General features: G+C 39.8%; 1 long non-coding RNA gene across 1 annotated transcript; it reads left to right on the top strand.

Annotated features, from left to right (window-relative positions):
- The first annotated feature begins 52 nt into the window (after positions 1 to 52).
- Positions 53 to 6,028, top strand: LOC121932097. Its single transcript, XR_006104268.1, has 3 exons — positions 53 to 153; positions 1,912 to 1,973; positions 5,596 to 6,028. It is a non-coding gene; the product is annotated as an uncharacterized LOC121932097 (long non-coding RNA).
- Positions 6,029 to 27,903: the final 21,875 nt, after the last annotated feature.

The raw sequence follows: 27,903 nt of genomic DNA, 5'->3' as shown, positions 1-27,903 counted from the left end.
TTCCCTGATTTCCATGATTCTTTCTTTGTTTATTCATTTTTTTTAAAAAAGCAGACTCAGACTGAACATCCCTTCAAATACAGAGGATTGCCCTCCAGCATATGACCACCCAGTGGCAGGGGGAGGGAGACTGTGTGCTACCTAAGATAAATTGTAAGTTATCCACATTTCTTTCAATCTTACTTGTGTTGTGAAATATGAAAGACAGTAGGAGGTGGAGAAGATCTGCTGGACCTTATCCTATTCCCCACCACCACTCCCTTCTCCTTTTGTGTCGTGTCTTTTTAGATTGTAAGCCTGAGGGCAGGGAACCGTCTGACTAAAAGATTGTATGTACAGCGCTGTGTAAACTTACAGCGCTTTATAAATAAAAGATGATAATAATAATAATAATAATAATAATAATAATAATAATAATAATAATAATAATAATAATAATAGGGGATGTCTCAAGCAGGGTAATCAAACTGACAAGGCAGAAACTGAACAACAACCAGTCTCTCTCTCTCAGACAAACACAGAAAGAGTCAGCCTTCTCTATAATACATATAAAAATTGTTTTAATTACTTTTGCATAATCAAGCACATGAACTAATAGAAGATACAGGGGGAAGAAAAAAGTGTCTGAAGGTTAGCGTGACGCTGGTATAGTTCAGGTGAGGAAAAGCAAACCAGTTTAGGGAAGTTACCCTAAACATACGTTGTGTCAACCTCTACACTAATCCGCAAAGTAGCAATTAGTGGGTAAAGGTATGCAAAAACTGCTAACTAACAATCTGAAGCCGATTGAAATGTAGGCATAATAGACAGTGGCAGCAATTGTTAACTCCTGTGTTAGTGAGGTGGTGAACCTAGTCTTAATTGTAATCTGAACCTTAAATGAACTATCCAAAGTTCAGTTTGGATAGCCCTTTAACATTAATGACTGAAATCTGGAGCAGATCCAACTGCTCCACTGATATCTGATCCATCAGCCATCATTAATGATATGTGGTGGTCAAGGGCCATCCAGCTTGGGGATGTGCAGATGGATGGATGAATAACTCTGCATCCTCCTCACTGTCAGATTCCACTCCTATCATATTCAGTACAGAGAGCAAACAAAAATGCATTGCTCCTCCTCTACAATTCTTTGGGAGAAAGAGGGGAGAGTCATTCCCTGACTAAACACCCTTTCTGTGATCAGAAACCATCAGCATACTTCCAGGGGCAGAAGCAGGACGGGACAATCTCCCTCCTACAGCCTCCTGTGCATCTTAAAAACCTGGTTCAGAAGGCTGAGAAACTCTCTGGAGCAGGGCTTTGGCTTTCACTTGCATAACAAGAGGGCTGCAGGAGGGAGGTAAAGAGAAGGGAATGAAAGTCCAACAACTAGCACATGTCTAGCAGTAACAATGACCAGGCTAATGTTCCTTTGGACTAGCTGGTAGCTTGTTCCCAAATGCAGCCTTTACTTTTCCCTATAGGTTCTCCTAGGGAGAAATTAAAAATGGGTGGATTGAGGGTTTAAGGTAAACTGTTCCTTGTCTTCTGATGAATGCATTATCTACAGCAGTCTGGGAACACTGCATGGAGCCCCCAAGTCCTTTTGAGAAGAGTCTCTGTGCCTTGGTTTTATAACATACTAGTCACTAATTATTAGGCAGGTCCAAGTTAAAATGAGACAGTGGCCCTCCCATCCATGGCTGCATTAGCTTTTTACCTCCATCCAAATACATACATACAACAACAGCAACAAATAGTACCTATTATTTTCTCTGTATGTGCTTGCTTAAATTATATTAGAAATACATCTTCAGCAGTCAAAGGACTGCATTTAACCAAGCAATATATAGTAATTTATATTCCACTGTAAATATTGTACAACTGTAAGAACAAGTCCTTGAAACAAATCTCCTCATTCTTTTCCAGATTGCTGGTGTATTCTACAGTCTCCTTGAATGGCTTCTGTAATATTTAAAAACAGGCTTACGGTTAGTGCAATTCCCCTCAGGATCATGCTTTAAGTCTTTGCTGACAAGCCTAGTAGAGGACCCTTCTGGGGAAAAACAGTCTACTGAACATGTTCTGTTTTCTGGAACTGAGGAGAGAAGGAGAAGGGGCAACCAACATGTCCTCTGTTTGCAATACCCAGATAAGATTTTATAGTGTAGTCCATTTACATTTGACTCTTAATAATAACAGCATGGTTTACAATTTTCACTCTATTTTTCCCCAAAAACCAGAAGTTGACTTCTGACCATTTCTGATAATGTTTGGGGGAAAATATTACAGCACATGGTGGGTCCTTGGGATTAAAATTTGATGCCCCCCTGAGCATTCCTATTCTTGGTCCAGGATGAGAGGAAGGTCCCGCCTTGATCTCACCTGCCAAAAGTGTCATGGAGTTGCCATAGAACTCTCTAATCCAATGCAACATTGAAATTTCTGACAAAAATATGCTGCAATCCATGTTGAGTCTCCCTAGTCCAAAATGCTTGGGACCAGAAGTGTTTTAGATTTCAAATGTGTTTATTTAATTTATTTTGGAATGCATATATTGGCATATATGTACATCATGAGATAACTTGGAGAGGGGACCCAAGTCCAAACCGAACATTCGTTTATGTTCCATGTATAACTTATACAGTATACATAAAAATGTAACAATCGTATGCATGAAACAAAGTGTGTGCACACTGAACTATCAGAAAGCAAAAGTGTCACTGTCTCAGCCACCCATGAAAAAAAGTTTGGGGTTTGGAGTACTTTGGATTTTTAAATTCTGGATAAGGGAGACTTGATCTGTGTAGAAAATGTGTGGTATCCTGAGATGCTGTGATGGCCAAGATTCCAGCCAAGAACAACAGGAAAGCAGGAACGTAAACAATCCTGATGAACAATTTTTTTCATGCTGAAAATATGTTTTTTCCCCTTTAGCCCTGCAACAGGAGCATCATTATGATTAATAGCCAGGCATACAGATAATGGCCTGCATTGCTCATAATAAGACACTACATAGTTAGTGTGGATATATTGACATCTTGTTTCTGCTGATCCATCCCTTCAGAATTTAGCCTTAGCTGAAAAACACAACCCTTACTTTGCCAAAGAATTTTTAAAAAGCAGTCTTTCTTTGCCTTGAGATTAGAAATCCCTGCAGAAATCAAGAGTGTGTTTTTCCTTCTCTCTCTCTTTTTTTAAAAAAATAAACCTTCCTAAGGTACGTCAGGAGTAGAACCTGCTATCTGCATTAGTGGATTTATGTCGAGGTCTACTAGTGGATATGTCCAGGCCATTTATTTGTGAACACTTAGCTCTCTCTTGTAATGTGCAATCGCTTCCTTTAAGTGATAAATGCCCTAGTACCTGATGTCGGAATGAGCAAATGGCTAGATAAGAGCCCTTATACAATTATGCTCACTTTCTGTTTTAACATTAAAAAGGTATGTTTACATAGACAGAGCCAATCCACTGCTGCCAGCCCCACAGCCCCACAAAGGATATTGCCTAAATAATTGGCTGGAAAGCTGGAAAGTGTCCCTAGATTCTGCAGGCATGCAGAGCTGACTGTTCCTCCACTTCTGAATGTGAATTTGTCGTACCTACTGTTAAGTATAGGCAGGCAGGTCGAATACAGGGAGAAGATACTTTTTAAAAATAAACTTGCTTAATGAAATAACTATTTTATGGAAAAGGGAAGTGAGATTGGATATATAAACAGAGCTAAAGTATTAAACAGAGAAGAAGTGTTATGTAAAAGCAAAGCTTTGATTAATATTACTCTGCATACTGAGGTAAAGCAATGGAAATCTGCTGAACAGTGCTACTCAAAGTGAAGGTCCCTGAACCAGTGCCAGTCCCAGAGCCATTGGCTGCCAGTCCCTGGTGAGTTTCCAGGAGAAAAGAAACTATAGTCACTTGGCACAAATATAGTGCAGCTCCCTGTCATAAAAGAAAAAATCATAATCCCTGGTCTCACACGCGAGATAGCTAAACCTTATGGAAAAGCTAAATCACTTGCCTCAAAAAACACCTCATGTTTATTTCCCCATGTCGAGTAAAAGAGCATGTTAGAAAGTCTTACTGAAATTCAGATGAGAGCTTGGACCAAAATGTCACTGTCCACGCTGAGTAGTTCACAAAGATTTCTCTGAGGCCAAGGATAGGCTCTGTTTCATCCTCCTTTCCATCTCAGTTGCCAAAATACTATGTTGGAATAATTGGACATCCTTGAAGACATGAATGCAGTAAAATAAGTGAACCCATTTCAATGTACTCCTGATTTTAAAAAATCCAATCTCTGTCACTCTTGTATGCTGTCACAGTCCTCTTGGTGATGGTCAGCTAGGCTCTGCCTTCTTGAGCCTATTTGTCTGCTCTTGGTCTACAAATGTATAGGCAGTATCTTTCTTTCACATTCATACTAGATTTTGACTCTTCTAAGGTAATAAAAGAATACCAGTTATTCCAGACAGAGTGCCTGGAGGCAAGGCTGCTGTACTGACCATTTCATACCTACATGCAAAAAGACTAGGATTTTCATTCTGAACCACAGGAGCTCAGTTTGAGAAAAAATCAGCATTCCTATGAATTAAAATGTGTTGCAGCCCATTACAGTTAACATGACCCCTAGAAAAAAAATTATTTTGGTAATTAACACTGCATTCTTATGCAACCTACTCAGAAGTATGGAGGAGTAATCCTTGCTTCCAGATAAATTGGTCCAGGATTGCAGCCTGAAGTGTGTAGGCCTACATGTTACATAAGTCAATAATACCAGAAAATAGCTGCCAACTGCCCCCCTGTGTGAAAACCACTGCCTCCTACAAGAAGAAATTGCCGCAGGGTTACACAATTTCTAACAGCCGCATCTTGCTAAAGATATTTTCCTGTAAAAGTTCCATGTCGTTGCAAAGTTAACACAAACATTTAATGCTCTGCTGAACAAAGTTGTTGTCATATTTAAAAAATAACAATACAGTTTTCTGGCAGGGTGTGTAGAAAAATGAATACACCGAAGCTTTTCTTTTAAGGGGAAAAAAACCATGAAAGTTAAGGATCCTCTTTAATTAAACTTGATGTGCAATATTAAAATTAGATGCATTTGCAAATGAAAACCAAATGCTAAATCCAATCTCAGATCTACTTAGAGCGGACCCATTCAAATTGATTGAACTATCAAGTTCTGTGCATTTCAATAGAACATCCGTAGGTAGGAGTGATATTGAATTTTGCCCAAGGGTGGGAATCATATAACCCTCCAGGTATTGCAAGACTACAAATCCCCACAGTCCATAGTTCTAGCCCTCATAGTCAATGGTGAAGAATGCTGGGAGTAGCAGTCCAGAAACATCTAGAAGGCCACAAGATTTTACAGTTGACTTAGCTCCATATAAATGAGCCATGTTAATTCAACAGGATGTTAACACTCACTACCTATTTATTTAGGAAAACCTGATAGCACAACAATTTTGCCCATTTTGAACAAGAATGCAATTTTCACTGCTCTGTCCACTTTTCAGAAGACAGAGGAAAAATCAGAAATTGAATCCGAGTCCCTGCTAAACACATATTTAATTGCTTTATGCATATTTTATATTTTGTTTTGTACAGGGCAGTTTACCTACTTCAGGAAGGTGTGTTACTTGCAAACTTGTATCACTTTCCTTAAACTGGTCTTGAAGTGCCCCCATCTGGCATGGAAAAATATTGCTGCTGCTTCTTATGATCTGTAACGAAGCCTGAAGGAAGGAAAATTGGAAGGAAGTGATAACAGAGGTAAAATACTGCCAAGAACAGACTGAAAGATCTCATTTGTCTCTTTTAATAGTTCCAGACCTAATTAAGACCTTTATATTGCAAATGTCCTGGAGGCTATTTGTGCTAAATAAAGCCTGGTACCCACAGAAACAGAAAATGGGGCAGTAAAACTGTTTCTAGATGGTGTGCTGTTCAATAGTCTCTGTGAGAAAAATATGTCTATGTGTCCTAAATACAATGAAATGTATTTTTAATATTAAACAGTTTTTCTCTTTATTGTTGCCTAACTGAGAGACAGCATCTTCAGTCTGGCTTCCTTATGGACCTCTGTGTGTGTGTGTGTGTGTGTGTGTGTGTGTGTGTGTGTGTGTGTTGTGCACATATATATATATATATATATATAGAGAGAGAGAGAGAGAGAGAGAGAGAGAGTTGAACAACCTGTGTCTCTGTTATGCAATTGTTTATGTATGCGACATTTTTCGTTTCTTGTGGGCCAGTTTTCAGGTGACCACCTAAGCATCACCAAAAAAAGAAAAGAAAAGTAGTGGTGTATTTGAATAACAGTTGCATGTACTAAATCATACGTCTCCATGGAAATCTAGAAATAATTATTGTAATCCAAAGGGGAAAAAAAAGAGCCAGCATGGTATAATGGTTTGAGCATTCAACTATGACTTTGGAGAACAAGGTTCAAATCCTCGCTCCGGCATGGAAACTCACTGGATGACCTTTGGCGAGTCACACACTCTTGGCCTCAGAGGACCACAAAGGCAAACTCCCACTAAACAAACCTTGCCAAGAAAATCTTATAATATGTTTGCCTTAGGGCCACCATAAGTCAAAAATTACTTGAAGGCACACAACAGCAATGAAGAAAAATACAATATATTTCACCACAGGAATAATGCCTGTGACTAGGTGACCTATTTGTCCAGTGAGGCTGTTGCCTTTATGCTGTTGTGAGACAATGTCAAGACCTTTGCTTTATCTCCTAATCCTTTTTGACTGTTCTCTTACCATTATCCATATTAGATGGATGTCCTCTCTAAAGCCGAGGTTCACCTTGCCTCATTTGCTGTTTGTGTAGACTGAACTATACATGGAGAAAGTCTTACCCAGCTGGCACCAATATTATCAAGGAGATGCAGCTGAAAATTAAAAGCATGTGCAGTAAGTGTCAGTGTACTTTTCCTGTTTAGATTTTGAATAGAAAAACAGAGAAGCAATTCCACATGTGCTCTGAATTTTCAGCTAAATGCTAATGTCAGAATCTGGTTGGGCGCTACATATTTTCAGAGATTGTGTAAATGCAGCCTGAGGAGAGCCAAATCATCTCACAAGAACACATGCACATAGTTTTCTCTTATATTTTTGACTTGGTGGATGGGAAGGTAATTGGGCATTCTGCAATGGGTGAATTGAAGTCCATGGCATCATTGCACTCCATGTGTACTCCATGGGGTTGAATGTGTATATACAGTGTATATTTATGGTACAGTTAAAAAACCCTATGAAATCCATGGGGTTGCCACAAGTTGACAGGTGACTAAAAGGAACATAGACACATACAAATAAGTACAGTTACACTGGGACAAAGCTAGTGTATTTCAGAGTTTGAGGAGATATTATTGTTAAGAAGAAGCCAGTGATAGGATAATGGTCTGACACCCAAAGCAACAGAATACCCTTGCTCAATTATGGATGGCTTCAACTTTCCATTATACCGATTCATCTAAGTTCTGATCCCCAGGTATGTTTAATCTGTATGCCTTGAAATAAGAAAAATATTTGAGTAATGTAGAAAGAGCCTATTATGAAAGCACTGCTATGTCCTTGGTGTATGTTTGTCCTTTACAATTTCATGTTTAAAAAAAGAACAAAGTTGAAGAATGTGTTATTCAGCTGTTGCTGTTTCCGTTGAATGTGCATAAGTTGACCATGCTTAGAGCTGCTTAGAAATATCCCTTTGCAAATCATTCTGTCTTGCACTTCCCTTAATCACTTGTTCTCTGGGAGAAAGGGTTTGCCATTCAAGGTACCCAAGACGCTTGAAGTGGAGAAGTATCTGATCCTACTACTCCGTGTTGTAGGAGAGCTCTCCCAGTGCCAAAGCTCTGTTGGGAATAGAGTCCAGCACTTGGATAGCTCCACTACATCCAAAGATGCTATAGGAGGAACAGCCTTAAACCAGCAGTGGATCCACCACTCCCACTGCAACAGAGCCACTGACCATATGGCTGAGAAAAGGTATGTCGTCTGTTGTTAGAGGTTGATCTTTTTATAATTAATTAAATAATTAATTAATTAATTGACAGTGATGTATAAGATGTCTTTCCACATTGGCTGTTGCATAATCAGCCCTAGCTTCTGCAGGGGCAGCTAACTGTGCAAATGTACTATCAGTGATAACTTTCAGCTTAAATCATTTTACCAGAGATACACTGATACAGTTCTGTTATTTAATTTTGTTTTCCTTAGTTCTTTATTTTCTGCCTGTTGGGCTTTTTTTCTACCTTGGATTTGAATTACTCTGTTTTATATCTATAGCATCTCTCATCAATGTATTTGCAAAGGCAGTCTTAGAACCACATTCCTTTGGAAGTGTTTACATTTTTGCAAAAGCCTTCAGCCATAAGCAATCCAGGTTTGACTGACTGATGTGGACACAGATCTTCAAATCAATAGGCAGGCTGAAGGAGTTAGTAAAATACCAGCTTATTATTAGAACACCAAGACACCTGGAATTCAAAACATGAGATATTTGTGAAAGCTTTCTACTGTATAGGGATACTTGCCTGAGGTACAGGTCTCTAAAAGATCGTTTTTGAAAGCTGGGCTTGGGGACATAGCAGGCATGTCACTTTCTGAGCATGTTTTGTAAGAACAAAATATAATGCTGACAGGCACCAAATTGCCAGCTTCCAAAACATCACACTACACCTGAGGGCAAGATCCTGTTACAATACTGGCAGCAAACCTATCCTTGGGGAAAAGAATGATAATTTCTTCCACTGTGCAACATGGCTCCCTGACATGCCATCACAACCATAGATTCATAGAGTTGGTCGAGATCACAAGTGCTATGCAGTCTAACCCTCTGCCATGCAAGAATACACAAGAAAAGCCCTCCAGAGAGTTGGCCGTCCAGCCTCTGTTTAAAAACCTCCAATGAAGGAGACTCCGCCACATTCCAACAGAGTGTGTTCCACCGTCGAACAGCTCTTACTGTCAAGATGTTTGGGTGGAATCTCTTTTCTTGTAATTTAAATCCATTGCTTATTCTCTGGAGCTGTAGAGAACTATTTTGCTCCATCCTCAATATGACATCCCTTCCAATATTTAAACAGGGCTATAATATCATCTCATAACCTTCTTTTCCCCAGGCTAAACATGCCTCACTCCTAGAGTATGGCTTCCAGACTTTTCACCATTTTGGTTGCCCTTCTCTGGACATGCTCCAACCTGCCAATGTCTTTTTTTAATTGTTGTGCCCAAAACTAGAGACAGTATGCCAAGTGAGGCCTGACCAAAGCAGAAGCTGACTGATCAGGAGTTGAGGAGGTAATGCTGTACCTGGATGTTGTCCAGCTTGCCTTACACAGCCAGCTGTTGCCCACTTGGATCTCCAGCATACCTAGAATATAAGCCACATGGCCCCTGGGAACATCCCCACAGCCAATCAGTGGCTAAGAGGATGGTGCTCTACTTGGGTGTCTTCTGGCTGCTGTTACATAGCTGGGGCAAGATATCTCATTGCAAAATGACCTCAAAGGTCATTTACACTGGCGAAACTTGGTTACACCAGTGGAAGTAAGCAAGAAGTTTTTCTTTAAATTATATTTTAATGTATTAAACTCACACAATACAACAACTATAACAATAACATTCAAGCTCAACATTTAAACATAATACTTCAAAAAAGAAACACACTACAGATCTACAAATGCACGCTAATATAATTCATAAAATACTATGAGAAGCAATGGCCCACTACTTTTTAAACCAGATCACAATTTGGTTTGAACTGGTTCAAATGCCCCTGGTTCCCATTTAAATCGAATCACTGAAGCAATTCAGTGAGGAGAGCCATACACCAGACCCATTTAACTCACGTCTTTTTGACGCTGATTTTTTCAGTGTCTTTTTCAATAAATCAATTCTGCACAAGTGTGAACCAGATGCAGAACAGAATCGATTTAAATTTGCCCTTCAGCCGGCTGGAGTGGGTCCATTTTGAATTGATTCATGCATGAATATAAACCACGTGGATTATTTTAGAGGGGGGAAATGTGATCAGGGCAAATGTAGTGGGAACCATGCTCTGCCGTCGAATCGATCCATCGATTCGGATCACACACTGATTTATCTGTAAGTGGGAATGAGGCCTATGAAACAAATCCCTCATCCCACCCCTTCTTAGCCTTCCATAAAACCCTAATATCTTATACTTCAATACCTACTTGCTACATATAACATCAAAATAAATCTAAACACATCAGTTTACAATAACATCCTAACCTACTTTTTTCTCTTCAATCCTTCTCTTAAGAACCCATCTCTCCCTTTCTTTCCAATCCCTTCCATATCCTTCCATAACACATCCTTTACCTTCTTCTTCCCCCTACTTCCTTCTTCAGCTTTCTGCTTCTTTTCCTACCTCCTTCCCTTTCACTTTTCAATCTACTCCTTGTCCTCTTATCCTCCTATATTCTCATCTCTTCCCATCTTTCATATATCCCTTCTCTCCCACAACCCTTCTCTCACCTTCTCATCACTTACTCATACCTTCTTACACTTACATTCTTTCCTTCATATCCTTCCCTTTCCTTCTTTCACTGTCTTATTTTTTCACACATTACCACATTCCTGCATTCATACCTTGTCACTTCCTATCTGTCAGTATATCTACCTCTGCTCAGTGACTTTCTTTACCTACAAATCCCTACCTTTCATGGGCTTCATCTATTATCATATACTCATGGAATCTTCCCTTAAACATACTCCTTCTTCATCTAATTCTCTTTTGTAACATCTTACTCATTGTCCATGCTTTACTGTATTTCCAACTTTACCCCTCTCAAGACTATATTATTATATGAAATTTTTGTTGCTATTTCCCCCCATTATCCTTCATTATCTTAAAAAAAATTAACCACTTTCCAATCTTTGTTAAATCTTCCCTGAGAGTTATATTTTGCCAAACAAGTTAATCTGTCTATTTCCATCACTTCATATAATTTTATTAACCAATCTTCATTTGTGGGGATGTCTCCTTCAATTTGTTCATTTTGGCTAGTTTATCCAGAGATAAGTACCATTGATAAAACATCTTATAATAGTTTTCTTTTAAGTTTTGTGAAATCAAATATATATTCCCTCTTGTCCATGTCTTTTCCCATTGTTCCAGTTGAATTGGGTAGCCTATACTCCTTGACCATTTTATCATTGGTTCTTTAATGATTTCTTCCTCTATATCAATTTTTAACAATGTTTTATAAATTAAATCTATAGTTTTCTGTTGGTCTCCAACAATTATTTTCCCCAGTTCACTCTTGTTACCCTCATCTTCAAAGCCTCAATTCCTCTCATTCATTCTGAACCTTTCTTTAAGCTGCCTATATGCAAATCAATTATTAATCAATCCTCTCTGCTGTAAATCTTCCTAGTTCCTCATACACCTTTTCCCATCCTGAATCCATGTAATATCTTGATACCTACACCACTTCTCTGTCATCTTCATCTCCTTTCTGAAAAAGACCTCATGAGGTGAAATCCACATTGGTATTTTCTCTACTATTCTCCTTTTGTACTTTCTCCAAACCCGAATCAACAATCTTCTCAAACAATGATTAAGAATAAGTTTATTTTGTTTATATTTATCATAAACTAAGTAGGAATGCCAGCCATAACTTAACCCTTCTCCTTCTATATCCAAGGGTCTACTATTCCTGAGCGTTATCCACTCTTTTATCCATGCAAACCACTTCCAAATGTGGCTTAAGATTTGGAAAGCCGACCTCCCCCTCCTGTGCATCCTGCAAGATCTTCATTTTTACCCTAGGCTTCCTGCCTCCTCAAACAAACCAAGAAATATCCCTATGCCACTCTTTAAATATGCTATCTGAGTTTATGACAGGTATCATTTGAAAAACAAATAATATTCTAGGTAAGACCCAAATCTCTCTGGAAACCAATATGCAAAGGGATCTTGTATTACCTTTGAGACTAACTGAAGGCAAGAGGTTGGTAGCATGAGCTTTCATAGACTTGAGCCTATTTCCTTGGATGCATGTTCCTCAAGTCTATGAAAGCTCATGCTACCAATTTCTTTCTTTCAGTTAATCTCAAAGGCGCTACAAGATCCTTTTGCATAATGATTTTCCAGATTAACACAGCTATGAATTCCCTGGATTTCAGTAAGACATAAATCACCAGTAATGTATTACCCCAATACCAAATGTACCAATTTGAAAGTGTTTTCCTGGAAAAAATTACAAATGAAATTTATAGCTGAGATCCTGCATCAGAGGCTATGATTCATAAATTTATGATGACATAGCTAAATCTCTGAATTGATATGCAGCCTTTCTAGGGAAGTTGTGCAGTGGATCCCATTGAGGAAGTGTAAGGCGCATGTGGTGGTTTAGCAGTTAAGTTGCTGACTCTGAGAGCACAAGGTTGACAGCTTGATACCCAAGCACCGTGTGACAGAGTGAGCTCCCTTCGTTAGTCTCAGCTTCTGCCAACCTAACAGTTCAAAGTATGTAACGGTGCAAATAATAATAATAATAATAATAATAATAATAATAATAATATGCTTTATTTATATACCGCTCTTCCAAGGCGATCAAAGCGGATCACAGAATCATTTAAAACATTTACATCATAAAAGCAGCATCTCAATGTATATATCAATAAAAACCAATAAAAACCAATAAAATTGAACATCGATAAAACACGCGAGCAATAAAACAGGCAAGGAATCTATCAATTGTGGTTAATCATTTGTATCAGGGGAGACAGTCTCTATGAGGAGTCCAAAGGAAATGCTAATCGGAAGAGGTGGGTCTTTAAAGCCTTTTTGAAGGCGTCCAATGTGGGGATCGTACAAAGCTCTTCTGGAAGTTTATTCCAGTACATTGGTGCAGCTGATGAAAATGCTCTCTGGTGGGTTGCTGTTAGTCTCACCTTAGGGTATACTAATAAATTTTTTCCTGATGTTCTGAGAGTGCGGGGCAGACTATATGGGGAGAGGCATTCCTTTAAGTAACTCGGGCCCAAGCCATATAGGGCTTTATAGGTCATAAGCAACACTTCGTATTGAGCCCAGAAGAAAATAGGCAGCCAGTGTAGAGATTTTAGTACCGGTGTTATATGGTCTGACCTGGAAGTTCCAGCGACCAGTCTGGCTGCAGCATTTTGTACTAGCTGAAGCTTCTGAACCTGGTACAAAGGTAGCTCCATGTAGAGCGCATTACAGAAGTCCAAACGAGAGGTTACCAGTGTATGTACTACAGTTTCAAGGTCCTTTCGGTCCAGATAAGTAGATAAATAGGTACCAGTTTGGTGGGAAGGAAACAGTGTTCTGTGCAGTCATGCTGGCCACTTGACCATGGAAGTCGCCTCTGATAACAATAGCTCCCTCAGCTTAGTAATGGAGATCAGCACCTCCCCCTATAGTCAGACACAACTTGGCAACCTAGGTCAAAGGGGAAACCTTTACCTTTACCTTAGGATGCATGCTATGAAAGTGCATTGTGCAATAGGACCCATAGTTTAATGATAACCCATTGCACAACAGGACCTATGGCCTTATGGGGGCTCCACTTGCACAATGGTGCCAAAGATGTAGCAACATCTCTGCTCCCACCGCCATCCCCCAAGAATATGAACTTTGCACAAAGGTGCAATTCAACTTTACAGGATCATAATTTGGTTTACAATAGCATACCTACCTAACAGGAAGCCAGGCTATATGCATTATTAATTTTATTTGTTAGATTTATGTCACACTTTTCTCTTCAATGTGCTCCAGGCATCATACATTGTTTTTCTCCTCCCCATTTTCAAGCATGCACCCATAGGATTATAAGTCTTTCAGAGCATATCTTTAATATGAAGATATTTGCAGAAGCATTTCCTGGAGTTCACAAATCATCTGAAAGGTAGTACACAGTATATGACAAGGTAGGTCATGGGCTGGGATTGGGTCAAAGAACAATAACTCGGGATAGTTTGAAAACAATGTGGAGAAATTCACATAATGTACTGCAGTGGCCAAAATGTTGCATTTATTAGGAATGCTGTCATGTCCACCTTGTTCTGAAATTAATATTTCACTGCAGAACATAACAAAGACATGCTACAGAACCACTGTAGGCTAAAATAAAACAGCTAGCAAAAGGGAACAGAATGACATAAAGGACATAATACTAGTGTTGAATTATTACAGACTGATCTTTCAAAGCTATTGTCAATCAGGGAACATAGCTAATGGTGTGGTGGCTATTGTTGCAATTAAAATTGATACACAAAGAAAGTTGGGAATTAAAAAACAATCAGGAGACATCCATATGAGAGCTTTCATTTAAGATAAAACATCAAACTGTAGAGTTGACAAGTAAACAAACACCAGATGGTGAATATGTAAGTCTGGATCCATTTATTCTGTTCCAAAGTTTTATAGCCATTGCTTGAAGACTAGCATCTTAAATTCTCAGCTTTTAGTATTGACTTGTGTGCTTCAAATGTATGACTCTTCAGCTATTGCATCAAGACAGACACAAATCAGCCAGAACTGTCAAAATCTATTGCCTTGAAATGCAATTTTGATGACCACCATTAACCTATAATTGAATGGACAATTACAAATGTCTTAGAAGTGTTCTTCTGCATAGAATTTCAGGGACTGGTTTTATTGATCCTAATATAACTTACATAGTCCCATGCCAATTTTTTTTTTAATGAGTGGATCTGTTATATGCTATGACCATGAAAGTGATCCTTCTGTTATAGAAATAGATATATGAAGCAAAACCAAATAATAGGGTTCAAGACTTCTTTGTTGCTTGTCAATAGAAGACTGCTGGTAGTTGTTACACAAAAAAAGCAATATGTTACTTATTGGTCCATTTGTTATCAAGACCAGGGCCATATCTATTACAGTACTCATAGGTAGCAAATACCTAATACAGTATTAATCGTCTGCTCCCCACATTATAAAACTAAATTAGGGGCAGGACAAAATTTACATTGAGGTTGCACTCCTGGACTTGTGTTGTAAATAGAAACTGGAAAGGGAAAGCCAGTTCCATAGGGAAACATTGGAGACCAAGGGAATGCATTCTAATGGTGCTGAAGTTAAGTAGCCATAAAGTTAGAGATTTTACTCAACCTACTACCAGTTTGAAAGCGGTTTAAAGAATAAGACCTCAGAACTTACATTTTCCAGGCTAGAGAAAAGTCCAGCTGTTCTCCAGAGAGACCAGAAGAGTCAGCAACTGTTGATCCCAAGGTAGTGGTGACAGGAGCTTGGCAGGATTTTTCTTGGTTGTCATCAGATGGCAGAGGAACACACAGAAAGAGAGCAACTGGTAAGAACTGTGTTCTTTTGCTCTGCCTTGCCCAGTGTTTCCCCAGGTGGAGAAAACACATCTGGAGGGAGAGAGGCAGCACATCTCATTATGTGTTTTCTGCTACAAGTGCAGAAGACAGCACATCTCCTGATATGCCCTCTCCAGCAAATTACCAAGTGAAGAAAGCAAGATCCAGTTGCTCAACCTTCACCTAAATAAGCAGAAGAAAACCCATCCAGCCACACCAAAATTTCAAGATTCCAGCTTCTTTTTTCCCTTCATGCCCCACTTTCTAAATAGGAAAAGAAAACCCTTTCCTCCAAACAACAGCAAGATAGGTTTCATCTTCCCCATCATACTCTCCCTTCTAAGCAGGAAAGGAAACCACTTCCTTCTAGCAATGCTAAGATTATCAAGGCAGAAAAGGGAAACTTTTCTTACTGCATCTTCTGCAGGCATCTTTTCTTATTCCTCAAAACTCCAAAGAGCCTTCCTCTCTCACTTCTTTCTCCTTGCTCTCCCATCTCATTCAACTGCACTGAGACACTGGGATTGCTGATTTAGTTATCTGTTTCTGGAGAAATTTGAAATGTTGTAAACTCGTGAAACCATCTATGATCAAGTGGGCCCAAGATTTAAACGAAGTGCTACCTTTGGACCAGTGGGAAAAAACTTGGACACACAGACTGTATCATACAATTTGTGCGGAAATCAAAGAAAACTATTACAAAATGCAGAATCATTGGTACCTCACACCCACAAAATTAGCTAAAATATACAAAAAGAATAGCCCAATGTGTTGGAGATGTGAAAAAGCTCCAGGCTCCTTTCTCCACATGTGGTGGAACTGTGAAGTAGCTAAAAAATATTGGATTCAAATTCACGTAATGATTCAAAAAATTTTAGGTTGCCAATTTAGATTAGACCCTAAACTTTACTTACTAAACATGATATTTGATTCAGAGTTAGAAGCTAAACATGGTGTACTTTTGTTTTACATGATTGCAGCCGCTCGGATAGTCCTCGCCTCAAAATGGAAAGAAAGAAGTAACCTGAGTTGGAATGATTGGTTGTTGAAATTACTCTCTTACCTGGAAATGGATAAACTCACATGCTTGATTAGGGATAAGGATTGGAGTAAAAGGAAGAAAAGCTGGACACCTTTGATAGAATTTATAACAGCCGAAGGCATAGTAAACAAATTTATTTGGTAGTCCAAGTAGTATAGAGGTCAGCCATAGATAGTGGAGGTAGATTTTTATTTTTACTTAGAACAGAGTATTACTCTCAGCCATTAAGAAAATAAGATAATATAGCTACTGTAACATGAATGTATATAGTAAACATGGTTATATATAGATAAAAGGAGGTTAGTTTTGTTAAAGAAAGCTCAGACTATGGATTTTGTTTAAGGAAGCTTACATGTTCGTTTCGGTATTGTTGGTTCTTGTGTGTATGTATGTTTGTTTTTGTGACTTATTATATGTAAATGTTTTTTTAATCAATAAAAATATTTAAAAAAAAAAGAAAAAAGAAATGTTGTAAACTGGGGGAAACAAAAATTGAGACTCACTGGTATCGGTAAAAATAGTCCCAGATGCCCCACACCACCCCTCCAGTAATCCTACCGAAACATCATTAGTTGTACTTTAATTAATTAATTAATTTTAGAATCAATGCCATTGTTTTTAAAATATTTCCAAAAACTGATGCTGTCCTTTATTATTCAAAAAAGTAATGGGTGGGTTATTGTTTTTTTTTAAAGTGTTACTTCCAAGAGAGGTTTTCAGGCTTTAAATCAAGACGACTTCTGGACACCTTCATGAAGGAGAACTTGCTGCCATTCATAATCCAGGTGATGCCAATATGAACACAGTTTCAAATGGTAGCTGAATTATCTAGTGCTCTACCTCAGTTGTTATAGCAGATGATAAAGATGTCCTAGGGTCTTTTTTGCTATTTCTCTCTTATATCGAGTAAAAACAAAACCTACGCTTTGTTCCTCAAGTAAAGAGGAAGAATATATCTCAAATATGGAACATCCAAAGTCTAAAAACCAGCAATATAGCACTAAAAAAATCATATGGGCATCTGGTAACTGTTTTTAGGTGAAAATTAGGCACTTTCTGCACATAAATCCTGTTCCCAGAAGCCCACTTTGTATGCAAAATTGGGGGCGGTATACAAAAACATTATTTTTGCATGTGGAGTGCTTTGGCTTTTAAATCATATTAGTGTATAGAAACTATTTTGTGCAAAAAAAAAAGGTATTTTGTACATATGAAAGAAATAGACAAGATCTTTAAAAATAAAAATATATGACCGAGCATTAAACTTAGAATTGTTCAGTTCATTATATTCCCCATCACCATGTACTGATGTGAGAGCTGGACAATGAAGAGGATAGAAAGAAAATCAACTAATTTGAGATGTGGCGCTGGAGACGAGTGCTGAGAATATCGTGGACAGCCAAAAAGACAAATAAATGAGTCCCTGAACATATCAAGTCTGAACTCTCCCTGACAGCCAAGATGATTAAATTGAGGCTATTGTACTTTGGACACATTGTGAGAAGGCATGACACATTAGAAAAGACAATAATGCCAGGAAAGGTAGAAGGCAGCAGAAAGAGAGGAAGACTATGTGCAGGATGGCTAGACTCAATTAGGGAGGTCATGGGCCTGAATCTTCAGGACCCAAGCAGAGCAGTGGAGGATAGGGTACTTGGACGAGTCTCATCCAGGGGGTCGCCATGAGTCAGAGTTGACTCGAGATCATCTAACAACATTGAGGCACTAAAGCTTTCTAACTGAACATTTTAAATACCTTGCCCTAAATTTCAAGTCCCAGGATTTCATAGGATAAAGCCATGGCAATAAAGCTGAATTTGAAAGAGCCTCTGTTTTTTCCCCTTAATTTCATCCAGCTCATAAAGCACTTTTGAAAGACCACATTGGGTCCACTGACAGGTGTCTTGATGCACCTGTCATACTTCCAAAGGTCTCCTCGTGCAAAGGGCACCCCAAGCTCTCTAATTTACAAAAACAATGGCAATAGAAGACTAGCTTACTCTTTTCTTATTGCTAAACAGAATTTTCCTTGCATTCTTTCACAGGGCAATACAATTGCCTATGAAAGGACAACTGAATTCTTCTGCCTGGAGGCAGTAACTAAATCAGCCATCACAGTACAATAATGGCAAAAGATATGTACCCCTATTAGAAAGCCTACATCAATAAGGAAATGGAAGGCTGGCATTTGCTGGCATTATAAATAGTTCTTATTAAGGGGGCCACTTACTCTTCAGCAACAAGAGTGCAAGCAGGAGATTTGTATTTAGCTTGCCCAAAAATTAATCTCCACATTCAGCGTGCTGCTGTACACTCACTGAGTCAGCTCTATTCTTCTAAGTGACCTGATTCTGTAATCCCATTATTAATATCATGAGAATGGCTGTCCTTGCTATAGCTTTATGCTATCAATGGAAAAAGGCAGAGCACTAAGAGGGGGAAAATGCTCTCCTTTGCACAGGTCTTTCCTAAGATTATGTGCATCATCACAAACAGAATTAATCACAGAGATATTTGAATATTGCCCCCCCCATAAGTTTCCATGGGAGCAATGCTGGTGGGTACAGCTAACACCTCCCTCAGTTACATCCTTATCAAAACTCAATGTGTGCAATGCACATAATATTTGGGATAATGTTGAAGGTTTTGGGAGGATTTCAAATCATAAACTCTAATATTGGGATCTGGACATCTTATTCTCTGCACCATGCAGCAATTTGCTTGTTGGCTACACCAGGGGTAGCAGTACACAACCAATTCACTTGGAATCTGGTCACACAAGAGCCTCGTTTATTTATTTTGAAGCAAATGACAAAATACCACACATACACTGCTCTCCATGTATGGACTCTTACTTCAGTGCTGGCAACATGATAACATCCTTTACCACACCTTAGGGCAGAAGGTTAGTTTTGGATTGGCTGTGCCTTCATCCTCTCTTGGAGACATTTTTCCATTTTGAGAACGCTCATAGACCTCAAGAGGAGGAGCTAGGTGTTGCCACGGCTTTCTTGCAGTAAAGCCAGATTGGCATCCTTGCCTCACTCTGCCTAAAGTGTTAGCCCTACTGAGATGGGATTTTTAAAAGATTGTCTGCTTTCCATAAACTTTCCATAAAGTTACCAACATATTCCAAGGTAGCAGACCTCTTTCTACCAAATACTGGAGAGGGCCACATGGAGGAACAACAGGGATGAACTATCCCTTCTCGCCTTGCTTTGATGCTTTGCAGAGGCATTTGACTAAACACTGTTGGAAAGAGAATGAGGGCTGCTTGAGATAGTTGCTGGGATGGAAACTATTGGTGATGTAGGATGACCTGGGGTTACATGCATTTTTTACAGAAATTGCAAAATAGGTATTTAATACCTCCTTGTGGAACATCCTCCCTACAGTGCTCCAAAGCATGATGTTACAATCATTTACTGAATTGTGGGAGTATCAGAAGGTGTCAGGCACTACCTGGATGCAGTTGTGCAATTGGGAGAAGAGACCTGACATTCCTGTCTGAGATTATGTTACATTTCTTGGCTGGGTGCTGCCCGGATGCATTCTCCCCTTCTCCACTCAATCACCTGCTGGTAAATTGTCACAACAGCATGGTCTGACTCTTGGAAGCTGCCTTTGGAGAGTGGGAGAGGTTTGGAACTGAACCAATGCAGTTTTCTGACTCTATCTGATGAAACAGAGCTTTTAGTCATTCCTAGTGGCATTCTTGCCAGTCTTTTTTCCCAGCAATTCATTCCTAACCAAAATGCGTCAAATGGCAAACCCAAATACTGCTGTCAGATTCATCCTCTTTCTCGTCTTTCTCCTCCTCCAATGTGGAATATGAATATTAGCACTGAGCCTAACTACTCCAGATTTCCTCTTTGTGTAAAATTAGTTAGGCAAGGTAGCATTAGTACACTTAAAATAGCATTCCTTGCAAATTAATTAATGGCCCAATGTGTGAACACTTCAGACTTCTCACAGATCTGATTATATGAAGTGAAGAGTTATTAAAACCAAAAATAATTTTCTCAATTTGCAAGAGTCGTTTTTTGCACTTCTGCAACACTTAGAAAGTTGCAAATGGGTTTTTTTTTTCAACACTGAGTATAGGCTGAACTTGATCTTACTGCATTCCCAAGGTGCATTCAATGGAAAGAAAAAGAAAGAAAGAAGAAGAAAGTTTGACTTTCTTTGCTCTGGACACTATGTGCTTGAACCCGAGTATATGAAAGATAGAAAAATAAAATGATAGCTTAAATTTTGTTGTCAGCGCAGCTTGATTAGACTTTTAATCAATATGATTTACCATATGTTTCTTTGTGTGTTTGTTTCTTTGATATCCCAGCTTTTCCTGATATGGTGACCCACCATGCAATGCTTGATTCAATTTTTAATGGGAACTGACCAATGAGACTCCAGCCACAGTCTTAATGAGACAATTTAGATCAGCCTTCCCCAGCCTGGTGTTCTCCTAATTTCTGGGGTGATGTAGGTTGAAGTCCAATGCTTCCGGAGGATATGAAGCTAGGAAAAGACCATTTGCCCATAATAACAATAACAATAACTGGGAACACATAACTCTCAATGCATTAAAATCAATGCAATACAATTACATAAACAGATATGTAGCTGTGTTGTGGTTATACCAGTTTATACCACTTTTAAACTGCTATGGCTCCATCCTACAGAATATTGGGATTTGTAGCCTAAGAGACAACTCTAATGCAGTACTTCAGGATATTTCATTAGAGCTCTCTACAAATCCCATAGGGTTGGACCATGACAGCTAAAGTCGCATCAGGTTGCTATACCTGTGCTACGTAGGTAGTCTTTTTCTGACATCTAAACATGGGGATGCAGTGGCTCAGGTGGTTAAGATATTGATTCTGCTGATTGCAAAATCAGCAGGTTGGCAGTTCAAGGTGCTGCATGATGGGGTGAGCTCCTGTCACTAGTCTCAGCTTCTGCCAACCTAGCATGCAAATGCAAGTAGATAGATAGGTATCACTTCTCAGTGGGACAGTAACAGCATTCGGTGGAGTCATGCTGACCACCTGACTATCAGAGCAGTCCTTGGACAATGCTGGCTCTTCGGCTTAGTAACAGAGATGGGCACCACCCCCTACAATCGGTTATAACTACACATTCATATTACCCTTTTTAAACATGAGCATCCAATTTGATAGAGATTCCACCATTTTACTTCTCCACATACACCCCCCAAGCCATATCAGACACAGCTGTTTCTTGCTTTATGCCCCTCAGCATCCAATTCTTGAGTCCTCTTGACTTGGACTTGTTTCCAGTCCTGACCCTTCTATGCAGGAAAGCTGCATATAACATGTTGTTGTTGTTTGCCTTCAAGCCATTTCTGACTTTTGGCAATTCTAGGTAAACCTGAATTGTGGGAAGCTGTAACTCATGAATTAGCAGAGGGGTGGGCAACTGCAGAAGTTGTTGGATTGCTGTACCCATAATCTCTCATTCTTGGCTTTGCTGGCTAGAGTTGATAAAAGTGGAAGTCCAATCACATCTCTAGGACCACAAGTTTTCTGTACCTGGACTAGCAGCATCAGTCCATATATACCAACATAATTGTACCATTATTTGTATGGTAGTATTATTACCTGAACAGAACTCTTTTACAGAACACTGTTTCCCCAGAACTACTGTGAATTAAAATATCATGTCAGAAGTTAGTGTGACATTTTTCTATCAAGTATAACACACAAGTATACTTTGCAACCTTTGGTAAACCAAGGCATCATTTTGTTTTCCCTTTCTTTGACATGTGTCATAATTTTCAGTCCTTCTGTATTATACAAGAAGCGCATTTCCATGCCAAAGAGTAATTTGCAGGCAGCTCACTGGATTTCAGCACAACACTATTTTATGACTCTTTTTTTAATCCCTCCAAGTCTTGGCAGAAATGCGAGGTGTCACAGTGGCAAGAGGTTTACTGCACTTCACTTCTGTGAAAATGAATTTGCAAAAGAATTTTTCAAGCTAAACATAAGGCTTCAACTGTTATGTTTCATCATTTATAATTAGCACAATTAAAATGTGACAAGGTGCATGCTGCAAAAATATCCAAATTATCTCTTTCAGACACCACATGCAAAAAGCAGGAACTAGATGTGTGATTTCAGGAGAGACACTGTTCACCATCTACTCTCAGAAAAAAACATGTGATGTCAATTGTTTTGATCAGGAAATAATGGCCAACATCTTGTTAGTGTGAGTCCAACTTACATCTGCATATGCTGTCTTTTTATGGTAACTTCAGATGAAGGAATTCACTTCTTCCTTTGGACAGTGACCCCCACCTCCTAAGACTCACCTTCCCTATGTGGGTCCTCTCATTGCCATTGGAGTGAACAGTAGAGAGCAGGGAGCATTGGAAAAACATCTGACCAGGTGAAGCACAGTGGGACCTTGGTATCTGCTGGAGTTTGGTTTCAGGCAACCCTGTGGATATCAAAATCCGTGGATGCTCAATTCCCATTAAATACAATGGGATGTATATAAGGTGTCCCTTATATAAAATAGCAAAATCAAGGTTTATTTTTTGGAATTTACATTTTTTAAAATATCTTCAAGCTGTGGATGGTTGAACCTGTGGTTAAAGAATCTGTGCATATGGTGGGCCGACTGTACGACAAAGGCAACCTGCAGGACCTCCCAATCTAATTTGTGCCACTGTAAAACAAAATCACTTTTTGGTTGTTATGGAAGCTGGAATTCTGTGATTACTGCATAGTGACCTACATCCTATCAAATAACCTATAGTTTCTCTGCTGCAGCTCACCAGCCACAACAACATGGCCATTTCTTGGCTGGAGGAGAGGAAGAGAAGGGCAGAGAAGCATCCAGCTATTTTCTAATAGCCAGACACACAGTGACAGGCATCCTCCTGGGGTCCCTGGTGATGACTTTATTTCTCTGTGTCCACTTGCAAGAAAATAGCTGGATACTTCACTGCTGCTCTCCTAGCTCTCAACCAGCCTTGAAAATGGCAATGTTGGGAGGGGAGCAGCAACAGAGAGAAGATGGGTTGGCAGGGGGATCTCCCAGTAAAGGAACTCATCCTATGTATCCTAATGCAGGATGTTGTCCATTGATTTGTTCAAGCCCTGAGTACATTTTTTGTTTTATTATTTTTTTTTAAAATAACAGATCCTTTCTTAAATAGAATTTCGGCATTCAGTGGAGATTATCAGACAGGATCAAGGTGGCTTGCTCACATCCTTAAAGCATGCTAATCACGCAATCGGGCAAAAGATAATCATATCCTTGCTAATACCCAATGACGGCTTCATTACTCTTTCCAGAAGGCAGAAGCATAGGATAAGTGCACAGGGGTGTGATAATCCCCCCCCCCAATCATGCGATTAGCACACTTTAAGGATGGGCGTTTGGTCCTGTCTGATAAAATCTCCTACACCTCTCACTGTCCTGAAAAACTTGGTTGATGAGACAAGGCTTTCTTTGTAGCAGCACCTCAATTGTGCACTTCTCTCCCAAGGGAAGTCAGATTGGCTCCATTTTTCCTGAGCTTCCAGCAGGCAGCCAAGTCTATTGGCCAATGTTCTTTAAAACTGCTTTAAAGCTGTTTGTAAGGTAGTTTTAAATCTGTTTTTCAAAGAATATATCTTTTACAGTCAGTCCTCCATAGCTTGAAAATACATCATCCACAGATTTAATTATCTACAGCTTGAAAATTACACACCCCGCAAAAAAATAAAACCCAAAAGCAAACCTTTGATTTTGCTTTTGTTTAAGGGACACCATTTTACTACATCATTGAGTATAATGGGACTTAGGCATTCACAGATTTTGGAATCAATGGGGAGGGAGGAACCCTGGAACCAAACCCTAGCAAATACCAAGGGCCCACTGTAACTAATATTTCAATTAGTTACTTCCAGGCTCTGTGTTCATGGCACCAATAGGTATAAGAAAGAATGTGGTCATTCCCACTACCAAAAGCTTCGAATCCTGATTAGTGCTATATGCCCCTAGTTCCCACAGGAAATCAATTCTGATCCTCATTTGATCAATTCCAATGGGAAAAATGTGGGACAAACGCCAAAAGCCCGGGGTATTTGGTAGCCGTTTTTAGCGGTTCTTCTGCTAAGAATTGATCCCAACCTGCATCCAAAAACTGGGAATGCCAGATCAGAATCGATTCTTTCAGAGGGGAGGGGCAACTGGCAACACACTCAATGCCACCATTTTTGGTCCTTTTTTAAAAAAAATTAAAACTATTTGCAAAATTGATAGATTGGCAGAGCAGCTACTTGCAAAGGCGAGTAGCTGCTAGGCCATTCCACTGATTTTGCAATTAGTTTTGCTTTTAAAAAAAAAAAGAATCCCCCATCCTCTTTCTCCTCCTCCCGGCTCCCTTCCTTCCTCCTTTCCTTTTCCTCTTTCCTTCCATGCCTCTGTGGCTTCCCCCGGGGCTCGCGGGACTGGCGGAGATTCTGGCATTGCTGCCATGCTGCCACCACTTGCCTAGTAGTAGCACCAGAAGCCCTGCCAGCCCCAGTGGAAGCTGCAGAGGCCAGGCAGCAGCACTGGAGCCCCCGCTGGCCCTGAAAAAGCGGCAGAGGCCTAGCAGAGGCGCTGGAAGCCCCACCAGCCCTGCCAGACCCAGTGGAAGCCACGGCGGCCCAACAGCAATGCTGGAGGCCCTACTGGCCCTGGAGCCTCTGGGAGCTAGGCGAGTAGAAGGCACATTGGAAAAGAAGAGAGCAAAAGAGGGTCTGATTAGGACCTCCCAAAGGGGTCTGGGGGGGGGGGGTACAGGCTGAAGGGCTGCTATGTCTTCCCTAATGGAAATGACACGTGTGCCAATGGGAAAAATCTATTCCAAACAGGCCCCTTTTCATAGTGGGAACGAGGGGCCTTTTGGAATCGATTTGTTTAAAGGGGCAGGGCCGAATCAGAACACGGGTTATTCCCCCAGTCGAAATAAGCCCCATGTGAGCAAAACAGTGCAGATGGTGGACTTTCCCTGGTCTGGCACTGATATAATGATGATTCCTGCCTAACCCCCTCCTTGTGTTTAAAAAGCAATTCATCTTCTCCCAGAGTCACCATTTTAAAATTCCTACAATGTTCCTGACATAATAGCGCTGTAGAACATGATAAGAGATCAAAATGGTGACATCCTGGCAGTCTGTGCTGATCCAAAGTGTTGCTGTTATTTATACCATTAGCTAGGCTCAGTGGAGGGCACTTTCCGTCAAAATTATGAACATAGAATTTCTTCTTACTCCATGGAACTGCTAGTGCTTGAGCACAGTAACTAGTCTCTGCTCTCTGCATGTTTAAGCACAGAGATGGCCACTTTAGCTGAATCATGGACTCCTAACTCTCTGGGTTACACATATCCCAAACTTCCCCCAAGTTCTGATAGTGACAAACATATATGGTTCAAATGAAAAAGTTTACCCATATCTTATCAGCATATTTTCTTGTTCTGTAATCTTGAATGGTTAATTGTTGCTTCTGTGGCTACCTCTGCTGCTCTCATTCTAATATATTTGCAACAGATGAGGAAATTACACATTGTTCCTCCACAACTGAACAGCTAACACAGCAAAGCTCTTTCCCATTGCTGCACACAGAGCAAATGAGTTCATCACTCTCAGTCTAGGTGGCCCCAAGCTAAAGGCAGCTTTCAAATACACCTCCATTTACCTGCCAACAGGTCAACTCAGGCCAATCTTAAAAGCATCAGCCACTTCATACAATTCTGATTCTCCTGCATAAGGTCACAAGTTGCCCATGGTATGAGCCATTATTCCTCACTTGTCTGGAGGGGAAAATCAAGTTTGGAAGCTCTCCAGCAAGCCTTAAAGCAAATATGTTTTTCTTTGTGCTTTTCTTTGCAAGGCCTTCTGGGTGTAACATGGTTTTTGATAAGAAGGGTGCACGGCTCAAATTATGAGAGAAGCTCTCTGCGCAAACAGGTCGCCACCTGGCAATACACTCAAAAGTCTTCAGACTTTGGTGAGTGTGTAAGAGATTGCATAATAGTGTTCCTCTGTGAAAAATGCATTCCTACATAAACTAAAGAGTAGCTTAGTGGTTAAGACACCAATTCTGACGATCGGAAGGTTGGCAGTTCAAAGCTTGAGTGCTATATGAAGGGGTGAGCTCCTGTCACTAGTCCCAGCATCTGCCAACCTAGCAGTTCAAAAGCATGCAAATGCAAGTAGATAAATAGGTACCACTTTGGTAGGAAGGTAACAGCATTAGGTGCAGTTATGCTGGCCACATGACCACTGGATTCATCTTTGGACAATACTGGCTCTTCAGCTTAGTAACGAAGATGAGCATCATCCTCTACAGTCAGTTGTGACTCGACATTCGTTGTCAAGGGACTACCTTTACATTTGCCTTTTACATAGAACAAAACTACTATATCAAGAAGAACAGGGTAGAAAAATCCCTGAGGTCTACATTTATGTTTAGGAAATATCTTAGATACAGGAGCACTTAATTGTGCAATACCCCCACCACTACCCGGAATGACACATCACAAATACTTCTTGTTGCTGTTGTTGTTGTTATTGTTGTTATTGTTATTGTTGTGTGCCTTCAAGCCATTTCTGACTTATAGCGACCATGAGGCAAATGTATCATATCACCATGAACAATATCAGTCTTGAGAAGCACATAACTTAAAAGAGCACAACAGAGGCTGGTCTAATTCTAGTTCTGGTCAAATTCTGTTCTGTATTGGAGGCCCCAGGTTCATTTGGAAGACAGGGAGGTGGGCTGGATAAGAATTAACATGATGTACAGCCACATTTACATGTATCTCAATGTCAAACATAATCAACGAAAATTAAAAATCAGCAAGTTGTGTAGAGACTGATGCCAGCCCAATTTTCTTTTCCATGACATCCTAAAATGTAACATCTAATGAGAAGAGGATGTGTGAGAAGACAGCCTCAGGCTAAGCATTCACTGGCCACAGTGGCATACCTAGTATATTTGACACCCTTTGCTAATAAGTGCTAATAACACCTTTCTCTCTACAACAAAATTATTTCGGTAATAATTGTGAAAAGAAATGAGTAATCCTTTGATTCCCAACTTTTTGGCCAGATGCATTACGCTCCATCACACACCTGTATGAAGGGATTATGCAGATTCCAGCCTCAGAAAGACCTATCTTGTGTATGTGTAATAGTGCTCCCAAGTCTGCCAAATCTCCATTTGTGCAGGCTATTGTTTGCATATCAGGGCACTTCCAGGGGCTACATGAACAAATCTTCCTTTTAATATCAAGCCAATATCAAAGGTCAACTAGGAGTGACAGATGGCTCATCCATGGGATTACACAAGCTCTTACAAAACCTAAGGAACTCTATCACAAGGACTTATTTAGAACAATTTGGAAGGACATTGTATCTGCTTCTCTTTAGTTCTGGGAGCATGATGGTAATCATCATGTTCAGGAGAGCAAAAACTGGTACAGTGTCTCAGTTCAGGTGTTCTGGACT

The sequence above is a fragment of the Sceloporus undulatus genome, chromosome 5 (genome assembly GCF_019175285.1).
Source record: "Sceloporus undulatus isolate JIND9_A2432 ecotype Alabama chromosome 5, SceUnd_v1.1, whole genome shotgun sequence".
Classification (NCBI taxonomy): domain Eukaryota; kingdom Metazoa; phylum Chordata; class Lepidosauria; order Squamata; family Phrynosomatidae; genus Sceloporus; species Sceloporus undulatus.
The sequence above is the reverse complement of the archived record's forward strand: the minus strand, read 5'-3'. Positions and strand labels throughout refer to the sequence as shown.